We start from the raw sequence: 19,360 nt of genomic DNA, 5'->3' as shown, positions 1-19,360 counted from the left end.
TGGGCTCAAGTGATCCTCCCACCTCCCACCTCAGCCTCCCTGGTAGCTGGGACTACAGGTGCATGCCACCATTTCTTCATTTTTTGTACCCATAGAGTTTCACCATGTTGCCCAGGCTGATCATGAACTCCTGGGCTCAAGCAATCTGCCTGCCTTGGCCTCCCGAAGTGCTGGGATTATAGGGCTGAGCCACCACCCCTGGCCTAAGGTTTTAAAACTCTCTTAGTGGGCTGCTATGGCCTGAATGTTTGTCCCCCAGGAAATTTATATGTTGAAATTATAATCACCAAAGTGACAGTATTAGAAGCTGGAGTCTTTGGGAGGGGATTAGAGATTATGACCCTTATAAAAGAAACTGCAGAGAGCTGGCTAGCTCCTTCCATCATGAGATCACAAGAAGTCTGCAGCCTGCAACTAGAAGAGCACTCTCACCAAAACCTTATCAGGCTGGCACCCCAATCTTGGAATCCCCAGCCTCCTGAACTGGGAGAAATAAATTTCTATTGGTTTTTTGTTTCTTTTTGAGATAGAGTCTCACTCTGTCCCCCAGGCTGGAGTGCAATGGCATGATCTCGGCTCACTGCAACCTCCGCCTCCCAGGTTCAAGTGATTCTCCTGCCTCAGCCTCCCAAGTAGCAGGATTACAGGCACACACCCAGATAATTTTTGCATTTTTAGTAGAGGCGGGGTTTCACCATGTTGGTCAGGCTGGTCTTGAACTCCTGACCTTGTGATCCACCTGCTTCATCCCCTCAAAGTGCTAGGATTACAGGTGTGAGCCACCATGCCCGGCCAATTTCTACTGTGTATAAGCCACCCAGTTGAAGGTATTTTTAGTAGTCCAAATGGACTAATACAATGGGGTAAGCCAAGACTAAAAAGTTTGTTTTGTTTGGAGCATGAAGCCCTTAGAGTGGGATTAGTGCCCTTATGAAATAGACCCAGAGAGCTCCCTCATGCCTTCCATCATGTGAGGATGCAGCAGGAAGATGGACATCTTTAAACCAGGAATTGGACCCTCACCAGACACCAAACCTCGTCAGTGCCTTGAAGGCAGCCTCCAGAACTGTGAGAAATAAATTCCTGTTGTTTATGCCACCCAGTCCATGGTATTCTGTTACAGCCACAAGAGAAGACCAAGATACCCACTTCCCACGCTAAATACAACTTAACTTTTATTTGGGTTATAAATAACTATATATTGAGTTGACTTGTAAATGACTGCTGACATCAAGTTATGTCTTACAGGTATTTGATTGGTTAAATATACATTAACTTAGATTTTGCTTTTTTCTTTTAGTATTCTAAGAAGCCAATAAAAACTTTCTTTCTGATTTTAGACATATTTTTGGGCCACTGAAAAGCTCAAAGTCCCAAGGCTCAAGGTTCCTAATTCCTCAGGATTCACCAAGCCTGCATCCTCCAGGGCTGAATCAGGAAAGAAGTCACAGAGTGGAAGAGACTGAAGAAAAATGAGGAGAAATTTGTCAGGACACTTAAGAAGCCACGGATTCTGATAGACAAGGAGCTCCTACAAACTAGTCAGAAGAGGATAGTTAACCCAAGTTTTTTTAACAGCAAATTAAATAAGCAATTCAAAGAAAAGAAAGATGCAAAAGGTTAAAGAGCACATTAAAAAGGTGTCTGGGAAATACCCATTTTTAACATAGCAGATTGGCAAAAATGTAAAGATGATTAACACCGAAAGCTGAGGAGGATGTGGAGAAACAGCCTCTGCGAGAGCTGCCAGGTGGGGAGTGAACTGCTTACAACTTTTGCAGAAGGCTCTCTGACAGACTCCACTAGGACTAGAATCTACCCTCCCTCCCCTGGAACACTCTCACTGCTGGTGTCCAGAGGGCTGTCTCCCCTAGTCGCGTTGTCTCAGCTTAGTTTACCTCCTTAACGAGGCCTTTCCTCTACTCTGGCATGGCTTTATTTTTCTCAGAAACTTTATCTCTAATTGCAATTTCCTATTTCACCTATTGCTTTCCCTGTTTATAGATGACCTCCCACCACTACAACATAAACTTCTGGAAAGCTTGGAGCAACTCTCTTTTGTTCACCTCCTTACCCCCAGCTCTACGGAGCCTGTAGGAACGTTATTATTATTGTTGTTGTTGTTGTTGTTGTTGTTGTTGTTATTATTATTATTATTTTGAGACAGAGTTTCACTCTGTTGACCAGGCTGGAGTGCAGTGGTGCAATCTCGGCTCACTGCAACCTCCGCCTCCCAGGTTCAAGCAATTTTCCTGCCTCAGCCTCCCAAGTAGCTGGGACAATAGGCACATGCCACCATGCCCAGCTAATTTTTTGTATTTTTAATGGAGATGGGGTTTCACCATATTGGCCAGGCTGTTCTTGAACTCCTGACCTCATGATCTGCCCGCCTTGGCCTCCCAAAGTTCTGGGATTACAGGTGTGAAACACTGTGCCCAGTCAAGCAGCATTATTTTAATGACAAACACTGGAAACATGCTGAACGTCCACCCACAGGGGAAATGATTGAATAAATCATGATACACCCACACTACAGAATATTATGAAGCTCTGTACTAACCTGGGGGGGGGGGGAAATGCCCATAATATGTTGTTTTACGGATAAAGCAATTTATAATACACCTATATTTAGTGTCATGTTTATTGAAAAGGAAGAAAAAAACACATGGTCAAATATATTTATGTTCAAATAAGCACAGAGAAAGGAGGTGTGAAAAACACTCAACTATTATTACTGAGGGCTCCAGGGGTGTGACCGCATTGGAGGAGACAAAAGGATTCACTTTTACAGTAAGCATATATTTTGTCAATTTTTTTTAATTATTTGAAAAGAACTCTTGGTCTTAAAAATATTAAAGTATTATACTAAAAATGATGTTTATGTTATGCTTATTTCATCTGCCAGAGTTAGGAAGGCTGACAATTTTAAGAATTCCACTGGACTTGTCTGCGGCCAGCCTTCTGGTCTAACAGCCATTCCCATTCAATGTGCTAAAAAGCCAAAATTATTCTAACACACAGTAGCCAAAATGCTTTGCCGTTCAATAAAGATAGTGTTTCCCACTGGGGGATCGAGAAATGGTTTGAAACCCTTTTCAATAGGCCACTGAGAGCTCAACCTGAAGCTGCCCAGGAAAAAGAGAAGAAGAAAGAGGGCACAGGGCCTAGGAGCCAGGCCAGCACCTGCGGCCTGGGCTTCCTGGGGTGCCTGTCAGATTACTAAGGCAGCTGCCAGCTGGCTGGTTCACCCACAAACACCAGTTGGCTGAAGCCTGGGAAGTGATATCTTGAAGGCCTAAGGCCCTAAATCAAATGTCCTTGTCTATGCTAACAGCAACCTATAAGGAAAATCTTATCACAAAACAAGCAGCTCTCAGGCATGTCAAGGATTTTAAAAATTAAGCTGATCAAGTGATAAAAGCTGTGAATAAAAGGATTCAGATATTTCCACCTCACCATGCTAATCTACCTGTAAGCTACTCAATCAACCACACACACACACAAAAAAAAATATGAATCAGACAGGCTTTTGAGCAGCTCAGTTGCCCCACTGCAGCATAGAGCACAGCACTTGACACCAGCCAACCAAATGACTGAATGAATGAATGAGAATTGTCAAGTCCATGTGGACATCACTAAGGGGACCTGGCATTTAGAAGTCGGGTTCCTGTTCTCACTGAGACATTAACTAGTTAGGTAATTGAATCAGGGAAGTTAGTGAAAATTCTCTCAGCCTCAGTTTCCTTATCTATAAAATGGGAATAACTGTACCTATGTCCCAGGATTGCTCTGAGGCACAAGTGAGGGTTGCTATGAAAGCCTATGGCAGACTGAGATGACCTCCCTTCAAATAAGGCCTTGCTGCCCAGTGGTCAGCACATGCCCTCCAGCTGCCAGCTCCTTCAGGGTCTGCCCCTGCTGCAGAGAGCCACCTCACCTGAGATCACACCCTTTCTGTGACAACCTGCCTATAACTGAGAAGTAGGGATGTAAAGGACCCATGATGGTCCAAAGCAAGACATAGTGACTGCAAACACTCACTCCAGGGCTTCCTGCCAGGTGTGCTGAGGCCTTTTCAACTTCTCCCTCGGCCCAGTCCTGCATCCTTCACTTCCTACATGTTGGTCCCTAACAAGCATTTGACACCCCAAATTCTAACTTAGCATCTTCTAGAGAACTCAACGTGCACCAAAGTCCTTTTTCAGTTTTAAGTACTTTAGGGTTTCTATAATAAGACAAAGAACAGAGACCAATTCTGGTTTAGAAAAAAGAAAATCACACCCAGCCCAGCATGGTGGCTTATACCTTGGAATCTTAGCACTCTGAGAGGTCTAAGTGTAAGGATTTCTTGTGGCTAGAAGTTCGAGATCAGCCTGGGCAACACAGAGAGACTTGATCTCTATGGAGAAAAAAATACAAAAATTAACCAGGTGTGGTGGCATGCACCTGTAGTCCCAGCTACTTGGAAGGCTGTGGTGGGAGGATTGCTTGAATCTGACAATTTTAAATGTTGAGACTGCAGTGAGCTGTGATTATACCACTGCACTCCAGCCTGAGTGACAGATTGAGACTTTGTCTCTCTCTCTCCTTTTATTTTTTTTTATTTTTTTTTCTTTCAGCCTTCAGATGTTCAGTCATCCTTATGATCTCCTTCCTTCCTCCCTCCCTCCCTCCCTCCACCTTCCTGCCTTCTGGCCTTACTGCCTTCCTTCCTTCTTCTCCCTCTGTTCCTCTCCTTCCTTCCTTCCTTCTTTCCTTCCTTCCTTCCATCCTTCCTCCCTCCCTCCCTCCCTCCTTCCTTCCTTTCTTTCCTTCCTTCCTTCTTTCCTTCCTTCCTTCTTTCCTTCCTTCCTTCTTTCCTTCCTTCCTTCTTTCCTTCCTTCCTTCCATCCTTCCTCCCTCCCTCCTTCCTTTCTTTCCTTCCTTCCTTCTTTCCTTCCTCCCTTATTTTTTTTTTGAGACAGAGTCTCGCTGTGTTACCCAGGCTGGAGTGCAGTGGTATAATCACAGCTCACTGCAGTCTCAACCTCCAGGCTCAAGCAATCCTCCTACCTCAGCCTCCTAAGTAGCTGAGACTGCAAGTACATGCCATCATACCTGACTAATATTTGGATTTTTTATAGAGACAAGTTCTCACTATGTTGCTCAGGCTGGCCTTGAACTCCTGGGTTCAAGAGCTCCTCCCACTTTGGCCACCCAAAATGCTGTGATCACAGGCATGAGCCACCATGCCCACATGACCCAGTCTCTTTAAAAAAAAAAAACAAAACACAAGACACACTCATAAACTTTTAGAAGCAGGGATCCATGCCATTTACTTCAAGTATTCATTTATTTATTTAACAAATATGTACAGAACACCATGTTGCAGGGGCAGGCAACCTGTTGGAGGCCACAAGAATTCTGTACTGATGATCATTTAGGACTACTGGATTTTCAGTGTCCACAGCAGTGGTTCTCAGTGGGGTGGCACTTCCCCTAAAGGCTTTGGAACTGCGTTGGGGGCTTTTGGTTGTTACAATGGTTGCAGGGCTCTGCTGGCATATGGGGCGTGGAGTGGGAGCAGGAATACTCCCGTCCTACAATGCTCCAGAAAAATCTCTTTTGATGATGGATTGGCCCACATCCCAAATGATTTTCATAAAAGAGGGGGAAAGAGTTTATATAATTATCTAAATCTAGATCTTAAAACTATACATTTCATTAAAATACGTTGTTTAGTTTTAAACACACTGAATTCTCTAGGAATTTGATTACCCTATAAATCAAGGGAAGGAGGTAATGTATTTTGTACAGAACTGTACCAGCCGGGTGCGGTGGCTCACACCTGTAATCCCAGCACTTTGGGAGGCCAAGGCGGGCAGACCATCTGAGGTCAGGAGTTTGAGATCAGCTTAGCCAACATGGTGAAACCCCATCTCTAGTAAAAATACAAAATTAGCCAGGTGTGGTGGTGCATGCCTATAATCCCAGCTACTCAGGAGGGTGAGGCAGGAGAATCACTTGAACCCAAGAGGCAGAGGTTGCAGTGAGCCAAGATCATGCCACTGCACTCCAGCCTAAGCAAAAAGAGTAAAACTCAGTCTCAAAAAAAAAAAAAACTTTATCAAGAGTTTTTATTCCATCTCTAAAAATGACGACTCTTACAGAAATGTCATTCATGATTAATGAGACATCTCTATAACACACCTGTATTGGTCTATATTTATAGTTGTCATATTCTTAGTGATATGCAAGAAAATACTTTTTTGCCCTTATTTCTAGGGTTATATATAAGAGTACTAATATGTAACTGAAATTTTTCAGCTAAACATTTCTTAAATACAAACTATGAGCAAAAATGTAACTATTTTATTATGTCAACATAACTGTGCACATACTGAAATACATGCTACATTATAAATTATTTTCATGTCATTTCTCCTTTATAATATAATTTAGAGTCTTATGTTGATTTCTTTTTAAATATTGTGTGTGAGTTCTATTATCTGTGAGTTTCCATTTTAGGAAGTAAAGAGGATGTTACAAAATACGTAAGAGAGGATGCTGGGTTTGACAAAATTGGAAACCACTGCCTTATAGAACTGATTCTAAAACTGGGGTCTGAGGCCTACCCACAGCAGAAACGCCTGTAGCATTCATGAAAAATCCAGGTGCCTAGGCTCCAGACTGACTCATAAGGATGCTCTCTGGGGCTAGAACCCATCTATTTTTCAAAGTTCCTAAAGTGATGTTGATCCTTATCTAGGTTTGGTACCCACAAGTACAGAGGACACAGGGTGCACCAAGCCCTTCCCTAGCCTAGAGGTGCTTAGAGTCTCAAAGGGGAAGGTAAAATTTTAACCATCATATCAGGCACATAACTGTTTAGTGCTAGAAAGAGATACCAATGAAGCGCTATGGGAATTCAAGAAGGGAGAAGCTGTCCTAGAGGAGGTGCCTTGCAAAGGGTGCATTCTAGCGATGATCTGGAAGATGGAGTAAGAGTCTCAGCTCTGGAGAGTGTGACTGCAGAAGCCGTTACATACATTACCTCCATCAAAATCCACAGCTACCCTCTGGGGAAAATACCACTCCTATCCAGTCTTGCAGAATAATGAGGCCTAAAGAAGCCAAGTAATTTCACTCAAGGTTTTAAACATAGGTCCTGCCATCCCAGATGATAGTGCTTAACCACCCAGTTAATACTCAAGCCTTAGCCAATGGAAAAGTGGTAGGGGTGGTATGGAAGAGGTCCCAAGGAGTTTCAAGACACAGAATGTCTATCCAAAGCTTCACTTCTATCTTGCTAATAGCACTGTCACCAGCATTCAGGAAGACAAGAGGAAATCATCATAATTAGAAGGGACTCTAAGCATATATCATTCACATATGGCTGGAAAGACTCAGGGATGAGAATAGGCAGTTAGGAGTCACTGACGCTAATGAGCCACAAATCATAGAAAAGTAACTTAATTGAGACAACAGCAAAATGAGAGGAGGCTCAGAATTAGGAGCTCTCACACTGCTTCCACAGTTCTAGTGACAGCATAAAGCAGTTTCCGCTTAATCAACTTCCACCTAATCAGAGAGCCATCTTAACACAGCATCTCCGGGGGCAGCAAATTAGCTAATAGTGAGTGACTGCGGCAATCAGGGCAGTATGGGTGGGGAGGGGAGGGATTGAAATATGCTAGGAAGAAAGGCAATTGGCTGGTGCTAAGGGGTTCAGTGGTGTTTAACTGCCTGTTAAATTGCAAAATGCTAAGCTTCTATGTTCTATTGCAGAAAAGTCAACAATGAATAGAAATAAAGATGAAATGCATCAGATTCTGTTTTTTATTCTGCATCCTAAATGTACATCCAGGTAGTTACAAAACTTACTTTTTGTTTGTTTTGAGACAGGGTCTTGCTCTGTCGCCCAGGCTGGAATACAGTGGTGTGATCTTGGCTCACTACAACCTCCACCTCCTGGGTTCAAGCAATTCTCCTGCCTCAGCCTCTCAAGTAGCTGCGACTATAGGCACATGCCATCACATCCAGTTAATTTTTGTATTTTTAGTAGAAACAGGGTTTCACCATGTTGGCCAGGCTGGTCTTGAACTCCTGGCCTCAAGTGATCCATCCACCTCAGCCTCCCAAACTGCTGGGATTGCAGGCGTGTGCCACTGCGCCCTGCCACAAAACTTACTTTTATCCCTATAAAGGGAAAAATGGAGGATTTTACATCCATGTCGCAGGCCACATGCCCCCAGCTTTTATTGACAGTAAAACCAAAAGATCTCTCTACCCACTTTCTCTTCCCCACCACCTCTTTCCTTTCTCTCTTTGTGACATGTAGGTGACCAGCAAGCAAGTGCTTCCAATCTCCGAGGCAGAGACTTTTGGCTTTGGAAACATTTGGAGCAGAAACAGGTGGTGTGGTCTGGAGCAAACATGCAAGAGAAGAAAATACCAAAAAGAGAAGAATCCCTCCACATGGAATTCTCATTTGCATTTTGTGCAGTCAGCAGTTCTCCAGTTTTTCCACATCCTTTCAAAGGTTAGGTTCTCATGTGTTGTGAGTAGGTCAGACTAAGCGGGTTTTTTCTTATGGTTTCAGGCTGGATATTTCATAACCACATGATTGCAGGGCTGAGCTTAGCAGTGCTGTATTTAAGAGTGGATCACATATCCATCATTTAGTCCACATTTCAAAGACTAGTAAAATATTGCCCCTGAGGATTTAAGAGATGCAGGTGATAGAACATTTCCCTCTCCCAACTAATAAAACTGTGAGGGTCAGTTCCTCATACAATACCAGGGAGCCCACCGGTACACAATAAAAAGTCATTTGTCCCTGGAAGGTGGCCTGAGAAACCGTACCACACAGTCCAGGCAGTGAACAAGCCATTGATTCTCTATGTACATTATGGTTAGATCTTTCATCCTAAAACACCACTTGGCACACATCACAACCCCTGATCAAAAGTGTTCATGGCTCCCCATGGTCACCAGATAAACCCCAAAATCCTTAGAGTGTTTTCAGAGGCCTCCACAAACTAGCACTGTCCATTCTCTCCCATCCAGTCTCCTACTGCTGCCCATACACAAACACTCTGCTCTAGCCAAGCTGCTCGCTTCACTGTTCCTGGAAACCTTCTGCAAGCTTTCCTTTTTCTCTCTTCCCTTGTGGACCTCTGCTCCCAAATGCCCCCTTCCTCCTTCTTCCTAGTTTGTCCTACCATGAGGCATTTAAAAACCAGCTCAAATCCCATGTCCTCCATAAAGCCGCCTTTCAGAAAACTTCCTGCCTGGATGGGCTCGCTCTCCTGTACTTCCATAAGAGTCATCGGCTGGCACCCTACACAGATTGCCCTGCGTTGGGACTGATTTATTTCCATGCCTCCTGCCCCACCCAGTTGGACCGTGAAGCTCCTGGGTACAGTGTCTTGTCCTGGCTTCCCAGACTCTCACCTGTTCGCCTCACAGCAGATCCTCAGTAAAGCTTTGTTGCCATCATTTTTGAGCCTCCACTGCTATAAGAATTTGGTCCTCCCTAGTATTTATGGTTTATGAGACACTTCTGCCTTTAAACCACCATATCGCTTTCTGTCCAATCATTGCTCTCTCTTTAAGCCCAGGCGTGTGACAGGACTGCCAATTCACTCTGTCCCTAGTGCTGTCACATGCACCTAATGAGTGTTTAACAGAAGAATCCTAAGAGCTGATTGCAAGGTCAGAAAATCACCTTAAGTAGCCATGTGCAGTCTACAGACAGGAAATAGGCAACAGGAAAATGAAATTAGCATAAAGAAAAAGGGGTGGAGTCATAACACCCAAGTCATAACACCTACCAAAACAACAAAGAAAGCATCTGGATAGAGCGAGGGCAAGCATTGCCGAGATCGGGAAACTGTGCTCATAACAAAAAGCACAAAGGGTTTGCAAAAGGCAGCTCCCCTTCCCTTTCCAAATTACCAAAAGCTCAACAAGAAAACGAGCGGAGTTCTTGCTCTGAAAACATCTGTTTTCAGTTACCTGTGCCTGAACCACAAACTTAACAGAGAAACACAGAGATCCCAAGCTGACTCCACGGTCTAAGATCTGTCAGGACGAATTATGTGGAGATGGAGGAGCCAAGTGTGGGATGCCTGCGCAACCTCTGTGCAATAGCCATGGTCTTTTTTTTTTTTTTTTTTTTTGAGACGGAGTTTCGCTCTTGTTACCCAGGCTGGAGTGCAATGGCGCGATCTCGGCTCACCGCAACCTCCGCCTCCTGGGTTCAGGCAATTCTCCTGCCTCAGCCTCCTGAGTAGCTGGGACTACAGACACGCGCCACCATGCCCAGCTAATAAGCCTTGCCGATGAGATTTGGGTGGACTAGGAATTGTACTACTGAACTTGATTGCTGAAAAAGTAAAAGCCACCAAGGGGTATCATTATCCCTTGATAAATCCAGCTACCCACAGTGGTCAATTACTAATGAACAGATCCCTTTCACCAATTAAAGCCACATGTTACCACTCAATTCCCAACATATTTAGTCTTTTCCTTCCAGTACTACAGGTCACTACTGTCTACTAAACCTCTCCAGCTGATTCTGCTTGTCTTTACTTCAACAACAGTCCTTCTGGGGCCTCATCAGTGGGGCCCCAAAAAATAATTGTTTTAAGGAAAAAAACAATCTTTCACTAGAATGTTCTTTATAGTAAACTGTTAAGCTCTACATTTTTTTTTTAAATAGGGTCTTGCTCTGTTAACCTGCCAGAGTCCTGAGTGACCTTCATTTGTTCATTCTCTTTGTGCAGTTCTTCAATGTTCTTTGCAAATGGATTTCACTAAAGTGAGGTCTGTCTATTAATGTCACTAGGTATAAATGTCTGTTCATCTTTGAAGGGACTTTGGGAGATGATCTTTTACCAAATAAACATGTTACATGCCTGTTGATAGGAGGCCTGATGCTTTATTTCCTCTAGAAAAAATATAGATATTTCAATATTGTAAATTCCATTAAGGTACCCTGCTCCCTACCTCCGAATCCTCCATCTCCCACCCCCCACCACCAACAGGCTCTAGTTTCCCAAACCCCTCAATCTGGCAAAGAGACAACGTACCAGACCTTTTTGGTAGGTAGTTGTCCAACTCCCTATCTCTTTTCTTCTTGGCAAAATGGGAGTAACTTAGCTTAACTAAAACTGAAAGAACATTGTCAGTCCTTGTATAAGGCATAAGTCCCTGAGTAATTTACATCACATTTCTCTTTTGGGCCTGGTAATTTCCAAAATTGGAGTAAAGTACCTCTTTTGATGAATCTATCAGCAGATGTGTTTGGAAAAAGAGGAAATGATGTTGCTAACTTGCTAACTGTATTTTGGCAGATAATGTAATAGGGTGTAGTTTACTGGTATTTCCTCTATTAAAGGAATACAAAATTTTCCCTTAGAATTAAAAATTTATAAATTATCTTAAAATCCTCCCAGAAATTTTAAACTGCTGTTTTCTTGCTTATAACTTTCCCTCATTTTCTTCTCAGCAGTGGAAGATAATTTAAAATCTTGTTTAAATCCACAGTGAACTTTTTATATTGTAAGCCTGATTGGTAGGTTTTAATGTGAAATCAGCATTCTGTCTAAAGCCATGTAAGATGATTCTGGTATAAATATGGTAACTACAATGTCTACTGTGTTTTCCCATTAAGTTTTTGTTTTGTTTTGTTTTGTTTTACTTGGAGCCTTTAAAGAAAGAAGATTAAAAGGCTTGGTGGTGTATATGTGTCTTGAATGCTAGACTGAGAAGTTTATTGTAACCGCTTGGTGGGAGGCGGTATGTGTTTAAGTGTTTGAGGATGAGCCTGGCATTTGGATATAAGGTAGTTCAGTTTAGAGAGCTCCAGCTGGGGCTGCTGGACTGGTTTTGATGTGGTGTGATGAGGACCTGGGAGTCCATTGCCGATCTGAGGGCCACTCTGGGATGTTAACAGGTGAAACATAGAAGATCCATGAAGTTGGGAATTTTACTTTTTTGAGACAAGGTCTTTCACTACTAGAGTGTTCTTTATATTAAAATCTTAAGCCCTTTAGGCTGGCTGTGGTGGCTCACACTTGTAATCCCAGCTCTTTGGGAGGCTGAGGCAAGATCACCTGAGTCCAGGAGTTCGGGACCAGCCTGGCCAACAGGTCAAAACCCCATCTCTACTGAAAACACAAAAATTAGCCAGCATGATGGCATGCGCCTGTAATCCCAGCTACTCAGGAGGCTGAGGCAGGAGGATCATTTGAACCTGGGAGGTGTACTCTCTAACTTAGTAAACAAAGAGTATACTGTTATGAATTAAAAATATAGCAGCTTCTGGATTATTACTTGGCCAGTGAACTAGTGGTATTCTATATCTGTTCAGAAATTTGTATTTTATAATTCCTTTAGAAGAGTCCCTGGAAGATTTTTTAAGAGAAGAAAACATCATAGGAATGCTTTTTTAGATGTGTATATTTGTATAAGCTTCTAAGCCTCACTTAGATTCTCCTGGACCCACAGGATAGGTTAGTTTCTCCCACCAGGACATGGAGGCTGAAGAGAGAAGTTGATGTCTCTGAGCTTGGTTACTCTTGTCCAGCACAAGACAAGTGACACCATACAGTACTGGCTATATTTTATTATAGTGAGATCTATTATATTTTTTAAAGCCCATTATGATAAAAATCCCTAGAGACAAACACAATGTAATGCAATTCATTTTGAACCAATAAATATTTATTGAGTCCTATAAACCTTCATGCCAGTCTCTGGGCAGAGCCCCTGGAAACATCTTTTAATACCTGCTCTACTGAAATCTCAATATGAATCTCCATAGAAAGCAATTTCTATATAAAGCAATTCCATACGTTTCTATAAAAACAATTCAAGTAAACAGTAGTGAAACAAATGCTGGCATAATATGTCTCTTTAAATACAATAAGTATTTAATGTTTCTTTATAAAATAATCACATCCTTAATAGAAACAGAACTGTCAAAAGCATGACAAACTAAGTACCTGGATGACAGTAATGATTAAACAAATATACACTTTAATAATTTAAGGTGATGGGTTTTTTTTTTTTTTTTTTACGAAAGTTTAATGTGCTAATGAATCATTGGGATCCCTGTTACCAAAGTGAATTTTTAAAATTACACTTTCCCTCTTGCAATCATGTTTGCAGCATTAAAGGAGCAATAATGTGGGGGAAGTAAAGCTTGGGAACTGTTTTATGTTAGGCTTGAGTAGGCTAAGGCAATGTCTGATAAAGGAGGGGTTTGAATTTTGGTACGGAGGGCTTTCCAACACAGCACTATTTTAAAGAATAGCTCAGTGATATCAGTGTTGGCTTACTTAACTAGTCACCAGGTACCAGATATAGAGAGATTGTGTAGAAGAATGAACACTGTTAACTACTCTCTCTCCTCCCCTTTTGCAGGATCTATCTGTGGACAGGGTGCTGACCCCTAATTTACTAAAACAAAAGGAATATTGTTCTTGGGAATATTTATGAGGCATATTGCATCTTCTCCATATTATGGGTAAGATGGACAGACATCTAAACCTAGTGACATTAACAGACATAACTCACTTTAGTGAAATCCATTTGCAAAGAACACTGAAGAACTGCATAAGGAGATAAAGAAATGAGGGTCACTCCGGCCTCTGGCAGGCTAACAGGATTTTTCTGGATTTTCCCTGCAATCCCTATCATCCCTCAGGACATTCATGTTCTATGACCAGGTCCAAGTTGCCTCACCATGAAAATCATACAATGGAGGCCTTTTCCCAATCCTTAGAAGGAAAAAAAACTACATACATGTGACACATACTTTTTCCATTCATTTCTCCAAACCCATAGCACATACTACCACATGGTCAAACAAGAACTCACAGCAACAGAGAGTCAAATACATACATACACACACACACACACACACATATACACACAAATTTGTGTGTTTAAACAAAATTCTAGAAATATGACTCATTAAAATTTTTACATTATTAGAGCCAGGTGCGGTGGCTCACACCTATAATCCCAATACTTTGGCAGGCTGAGGCGGGCTGATTGCTTGAAGCCAGGAGTTCGAGACCAGCCAGGCCAACAGCGAAACCCCATCTCTATCAAAAATACAAAAATTAGCCAGATGTGGTACGTGCCTGTAATCCCAGCTACTGGGGAGGCTGGGCCACAAGAATTGCTTGAATCTGGGAGGCAGAGGTTGCAGTGAGCCGAGACTGCGCCACTGCACTCCAGCCTAGGCGACAGAGCAAGACTCTGTCTTAAAAAGTTAATTTTTTTACATTATTCAATGTTAAGCTATAAAGACCTTCACTATTTACAACTAAAATATATCTTCTGCTTGTTAAGATAACAGAAACAGTGACAGCCCTCTCTCAGATGACAAAAATAGTGATAGCCCAATTTTGTGACACTCTGAGCAACATGTACCTCGAAGGCTCCCTAAGGGATGTTCCCTCTGAGGAAGTTAAAAGTATCACCCACTAGTCTGTACTTCAAACCCTCAGCCCACCCACATCACATTCTGCAGGAAGTGATGAAAAGTCAGGGAGTTTAGGTTACATAAGGACTGTGGAGCCGGTGAGCCATACTGCAAAATGTCCATCAGTGAGCTCCACAACCTCCCCCCCCCACAACCCACTGCAGGAAAGTGGCTTGGATGAGGCAGCCAAAAATTAGTCACTGAAACATGTCTGATGCCATAAAACGCTACCTGTGATACCCAGCTCCCAAACGCTTTTCTTCTGGGTTCTGACCAGACACAGCAGCCTGCCTGTGATGGAGCAACTGGAGGAAACAGGTTCCAGGTGTGGGAAGCCATGGGTTAAAAAGCAACTTGCCAAACTGGGAAATATTCTAGTTGATCCTGAAGCCTTAATGCTTGGCTCTAATGGGGTAGTAACTCCATTTCCTCATAAACATGCTAAGTAGATTTCTACTTTCTCAAGAAGCTAAATCCTTTTGTGGCTTTATGACTTACTTCTACAACCAAGAGCCTCTTAAGCTATTAACAGCCAAGTGTCACAGCCTTAAAGACTTGCACTGTTTGCTAGTCTCAGGCATACCCCCAATCACAAATTCCTGCAAAATAAACCTTCGTTAGTCAGACTGCAGAAAAACAAAAAGGAAAGAAAACATAAAACCCCATTACGGTTGACAAAGAACCTGTACAGAGCTTAAAGAGATCAAAAAAATGATTTCGGGTCAGATTCTGAGAAAAAGAACGGATTTCACCATATGGTCACCTCTGGGAACCCTCTGACAAAACCAAGCCTTCCAGTTTGATTGCTAAGTGCCAGCGGTAGTAATTCAACCATTCCATCTCTCACACAAACCGCCTGAGCCCCAAAGCTAACTCTGGGTGAGTCTGACAATAGTACCACCCAATTTATAAAGGAAAGGGATAAGCTGGCCAATTTGGCACAAGGCAGGAAGTGTTTCCATTGGACCGTTGCAGCTGGTGGGCCAGTGTAGCCACTGCTGCTCTATATGGGTCCTCCACGATACTATAAAGGCATGTTACCCTTTCCAAACATCTTTTGCTTCAACAGATTCCAGTCCCTGTCTGCAATAAAATTGAGCATATTTCTATTTAAATTAGCTGTCTCAATTTGAAAGCAATTTGACTTTATTTAATTCAAAGATTTCCCTAAATGCTATCAAAATAGCAACCAAAAATGGCTTTAAAATTCTTTAAGGAGTACCTAAGGACAGAAAGAATTTCTTTTTACCTACTTCTTCTAATTTTTTTTTTTTTTTTTTAATTTAAGAGACAGGGCCTTGCTCTGTCACCCAGACTGGAGTGCAGTAGCAAGATCATAGTTCAGTTCAGCCTCAACCTCCTGGGCTCAATTGATCCCCCTGCCTCGGCCTCCCCAATAGCTAGGACTACAAGGATGCCACAATGCCTGGCTATTTTTTTTTTTTTATCTTTTGTAGAGATGGGAGTCCCGCTATAGTGTCCAGGCTGGTCCTGAACTCCTGGCCTCCACTGATCATCTCATCTGAGCCTCCCAAATACCTTAACTTTGTAAATGTTTCTCTTACTTCTCCCAGGAATATAAACTTGATTTTTTAATGCAACATGCTTTTTTGCTTATGAAACTGAACAAATTGGTTTCTATTCAAACTGTTGAAAAATATGTAACTTTGGTAAGCATGAAAAAGGCCACAGAATGAAAAACCTCTAAGATCCCTTACAGTTTCAAAATTCCTTTATCCTGCTATATCCCTTTTTAAAAGAATTTATCCAACTGTATAACATTCTGGAAAAGACAAAACTATGGAGACAGGAAAAGTATCAGTGGTTGCCAGGGGATGAGTATGCAGAGCATGAAAGATGTTCAGGGCAGTGAAACCACTCTGTATCACCCTATAATGGTGGATACATGTCATTATACATTTGTCAAAACCCAGAGAATGTATACCACCAGGAGTGAACCCTGTCAACCATGAACTTTGGGTGATGATGTGTCAATGCAGGTTCATCGATGGTAACAAATATACCGCTCTAGTGGGGATGTTGACAGTGGGAGAGCTGGCTGTGGGGATGGGAGGTATATGGAACTCTCTGTATTTTCTGCTCAGTTTTGCTGTGAATATAAAGTTGTTCTAAAAATTAAAGTCTACTTTTTAAAAATATATACCTTCTAGATGCTCTAAATAATATTACATAGTCTCCAACTGAAAAAAAAAAAAAAAAAAAAAAGAGTAAAAGTATGAAAGAAGAGATTAATGCTCCTGCAGCCAGAAGAGAAAAGTGCAAGAAGAAACTGCTGCACTGGAGGAGCTGCCTTGTGACGTCACAGAATACTTGGCAGATAGACATGTATTTCTGTTTGGTCTAGAGATGAGCAAGAGAGGAACCAGCAACACTAGTCATCAGACATCAGTGTCCTCTCTGAAGAACCGTTTTTAATGCTGTTGAACACTGCACAGAAACGGCAGACAAATCCATTCAACACACAGACAACCACACATCATTGTGAATTTTATATCTAGATCTTTTACCTTTTTTTGTAAAGTAACTGCTGAGATATAACACCTATTTTCTATGTAGGATATCAGAACACTTCTTAGCTAATTCAGGAATTAACAAACCAAAGTAGACATCTGCTGGGCATGGTGGCTCACGCCTATAATCCTAGCATTTTGGGAGGCCAAGGCTGGTAGATCACTTGAGGTCAGGAGTTCAAGACCAGCCTGGCCAACATGGTGAAACCCCACCTCTCCTAAAAATACAAAAATTAGCCGGGTATGGTGGCACATGCCTGTAGTCCCAGCTACTCGGGAGGCTGAGGCCAGAGAATCACTCGAACCTGGGAGGCAGAGGTTGCAGTGAGGTGAGATCACATCATTGCACTCCACCCTGGGTGACAGAGTGAAACTCAGTCTCAGTTTAAAAAAAAAAAAAAAAAAAAGTAGACATCTGATATACTCCCTCAAGACCAAAAATTTAGGGTGTGCCCAAAAATCAGTTATAAAAGCAAGATCTAGGTCTTTAGATATGAGAAATTAGCTTTCAAATACCATGAGATTCTAAGCAAATGTTCAAATCTAATCAGAAACACTGTTACTTACATTCAGTTATTATTCAATCAATTGCATAGAGTGGAATATAAGGAGAAGCACACAGAAACTTCATTCAGTATACCTGAGAGGAAGACTTCATGGACGGAAAATAAAGTTTCACAAATGCTGGTAAAGATGCAGAAAAAAGGAAACTCATATACTGTTGATGGGAATATAAATTAATACAACCACTATGGAGAACAGTATGGAAATCTCTCAAAAAATATATATAAATAATTTTGGACCGGATACAATGTCTCATTCCTGTAAACCCAGCACTTTGGGAGGCTGAGGTGGGTGGATCACAAAGTCAGGAGTTCGACACCAGCCTGACCAACATGGTGAAACTCCATCCCTACTAAAAATACAAAAATTAGCCAGGTGTGGTGGTGTGCACCTGTAATCCCAGCTACTCAGGAGGCTGTGCCAGGAGAATCACTTGAACCTGGGAGGTGGAGGTTGCAGTGAGCTGAGATCATGCCACTACACTTCAGTCTGGGCAACAAAGCGAGATTCCACCTCTAAATAAATAAATAAAAATAAATAAAACCTCTATATGACTTAGCAATTCCACTATTCAATATCAGTCCAAAGGAAAAGAAATCACTATATAAAAGGGATAGCTGTACGTCCAAGTTTATCACAGCACTATTCACAAGAGCAAAGTTACGGAATCTGAGTGTCCATCAACAGATGAATCAATAAAGAAAATGTGATATAAATATACATATACACAAACACACACATTTGTATGTACACACACATATCATGGAATACTACTCAGCCATAAAAAAATGAAATCATGTCATTTGCAGCAACATGGACAAAACTGGAGGTCACAATGTTAAGTGAAATAAGCCAGGCACTGAAAGACAAATACCACATGTTCTTATTCATACATGAGAGCTAAAAAACTTCATCTCATAAACCTGGAGGATAGAATAATAGATATCAGAGACTTGAGAAGGATAAGTAGGGGAAGAGGATATGAAGAGGGGTTGGTTAATGGGTACTAACATATAGTTTAGATAGAAGAAATAAGTTGTAATGTTTGATTGACTAGGGTATCTGTACCTAGCAATAATATTTTGTATATTTCAAAGTAACTAAAAGAGAAGTGCTAAGTGATACCAATGTATGGAAATGATAAATACTCAAAGTGATAAATACCCCCAATACCCGTGGTTTGGTCGTTATACATTCTATGCATGCTTCACTCACATGGACCCCATAAATATGTAAAATATTATTAGTAGTAAAGAAAGAATACAAAAAACAACCCCATAACACTACTACATAAATATTAGTATGGCTAAAATTTAAAAGACTAACAATTCCAAGTGTTGACAAGGATGTGGAGAAACTAACCCTTACATATTGTCAGGGGAATGTGAAATGGCACAACCACCTTGGAAAACAGTTTGGCAGTTTCTTATAAACATGCACTTACCCAGGTATTATACAAGAGAAATGAAAACTTATGTTTAAAGAAAAGACCCACACATAATTATTTATACCACTTTATCCATAATAGCTAAATGTGGGTACAACCCAAATTTCCATCAACAGATGAGTGGATGAACAATTATGGAATAGCCAGACACTGGAATGCTACTTAGCAGTAAGAAAGACTTTATCTCCTTATACACAAAACATGAACAAATCTCAAAATCCTTATGCTGAGCAAAAGAAGCCAGAAACTAAAGAAGACAAACTGTATAATTCTATTTGTGTGAAAGTCATCTGTAGTAACAGACAGCAGAACAGTATTTGCCTAGGACATAAAGTA

The 19,360-nt window shown here is 41.6% G+C and overlaps 1 protein-coding gene and 1 long non-coding RNA gene across 8 annotated transcripts in view; both read right to left on the bottom strand.

The window, feature by feature from the left end:
* ANKRD44 (ankyrin repeat domain 44) overlaps positions 1–19,360 on the bottom strand; it is a 335,610-nt gene that overhangs the window by 294,035 nt on the left and 22,215 nt on the right. The gene's annotated exons all lie outside the window — the stretch shown is intronic.
* LOC116551490 lies at positions 1,295–10,143 on the bottom strand. The gene is made up of 2 exons (XR_004268967.1): positions 9,436–10,143; positions 1,295–1,462 (listed from the first exon to the last, which is right to left on the bottom strand). It is a non-coding gene; the product is annotated as an uncharacterized LOC116551490 (long non-coding RNA).

This window comes from Sapajus apella, unplaced genomic scaffold, assembly GCF_009761245.1.
Source record: "Sapajus apella isolate SASKATOON/1434 unplaced genomic scaffold, GSC_monkey_1.0 scaffold10, whole genome shotgun sequence".
Lineage (NCBI taxonomy): Eukaryota > Metazoa > Chordata > Mammalia > Primates > Cebidae > Sapajus > Sapajus apella.
This window is presented reverse-complemented; position numbering and strand designations above follow the sequence as displayed.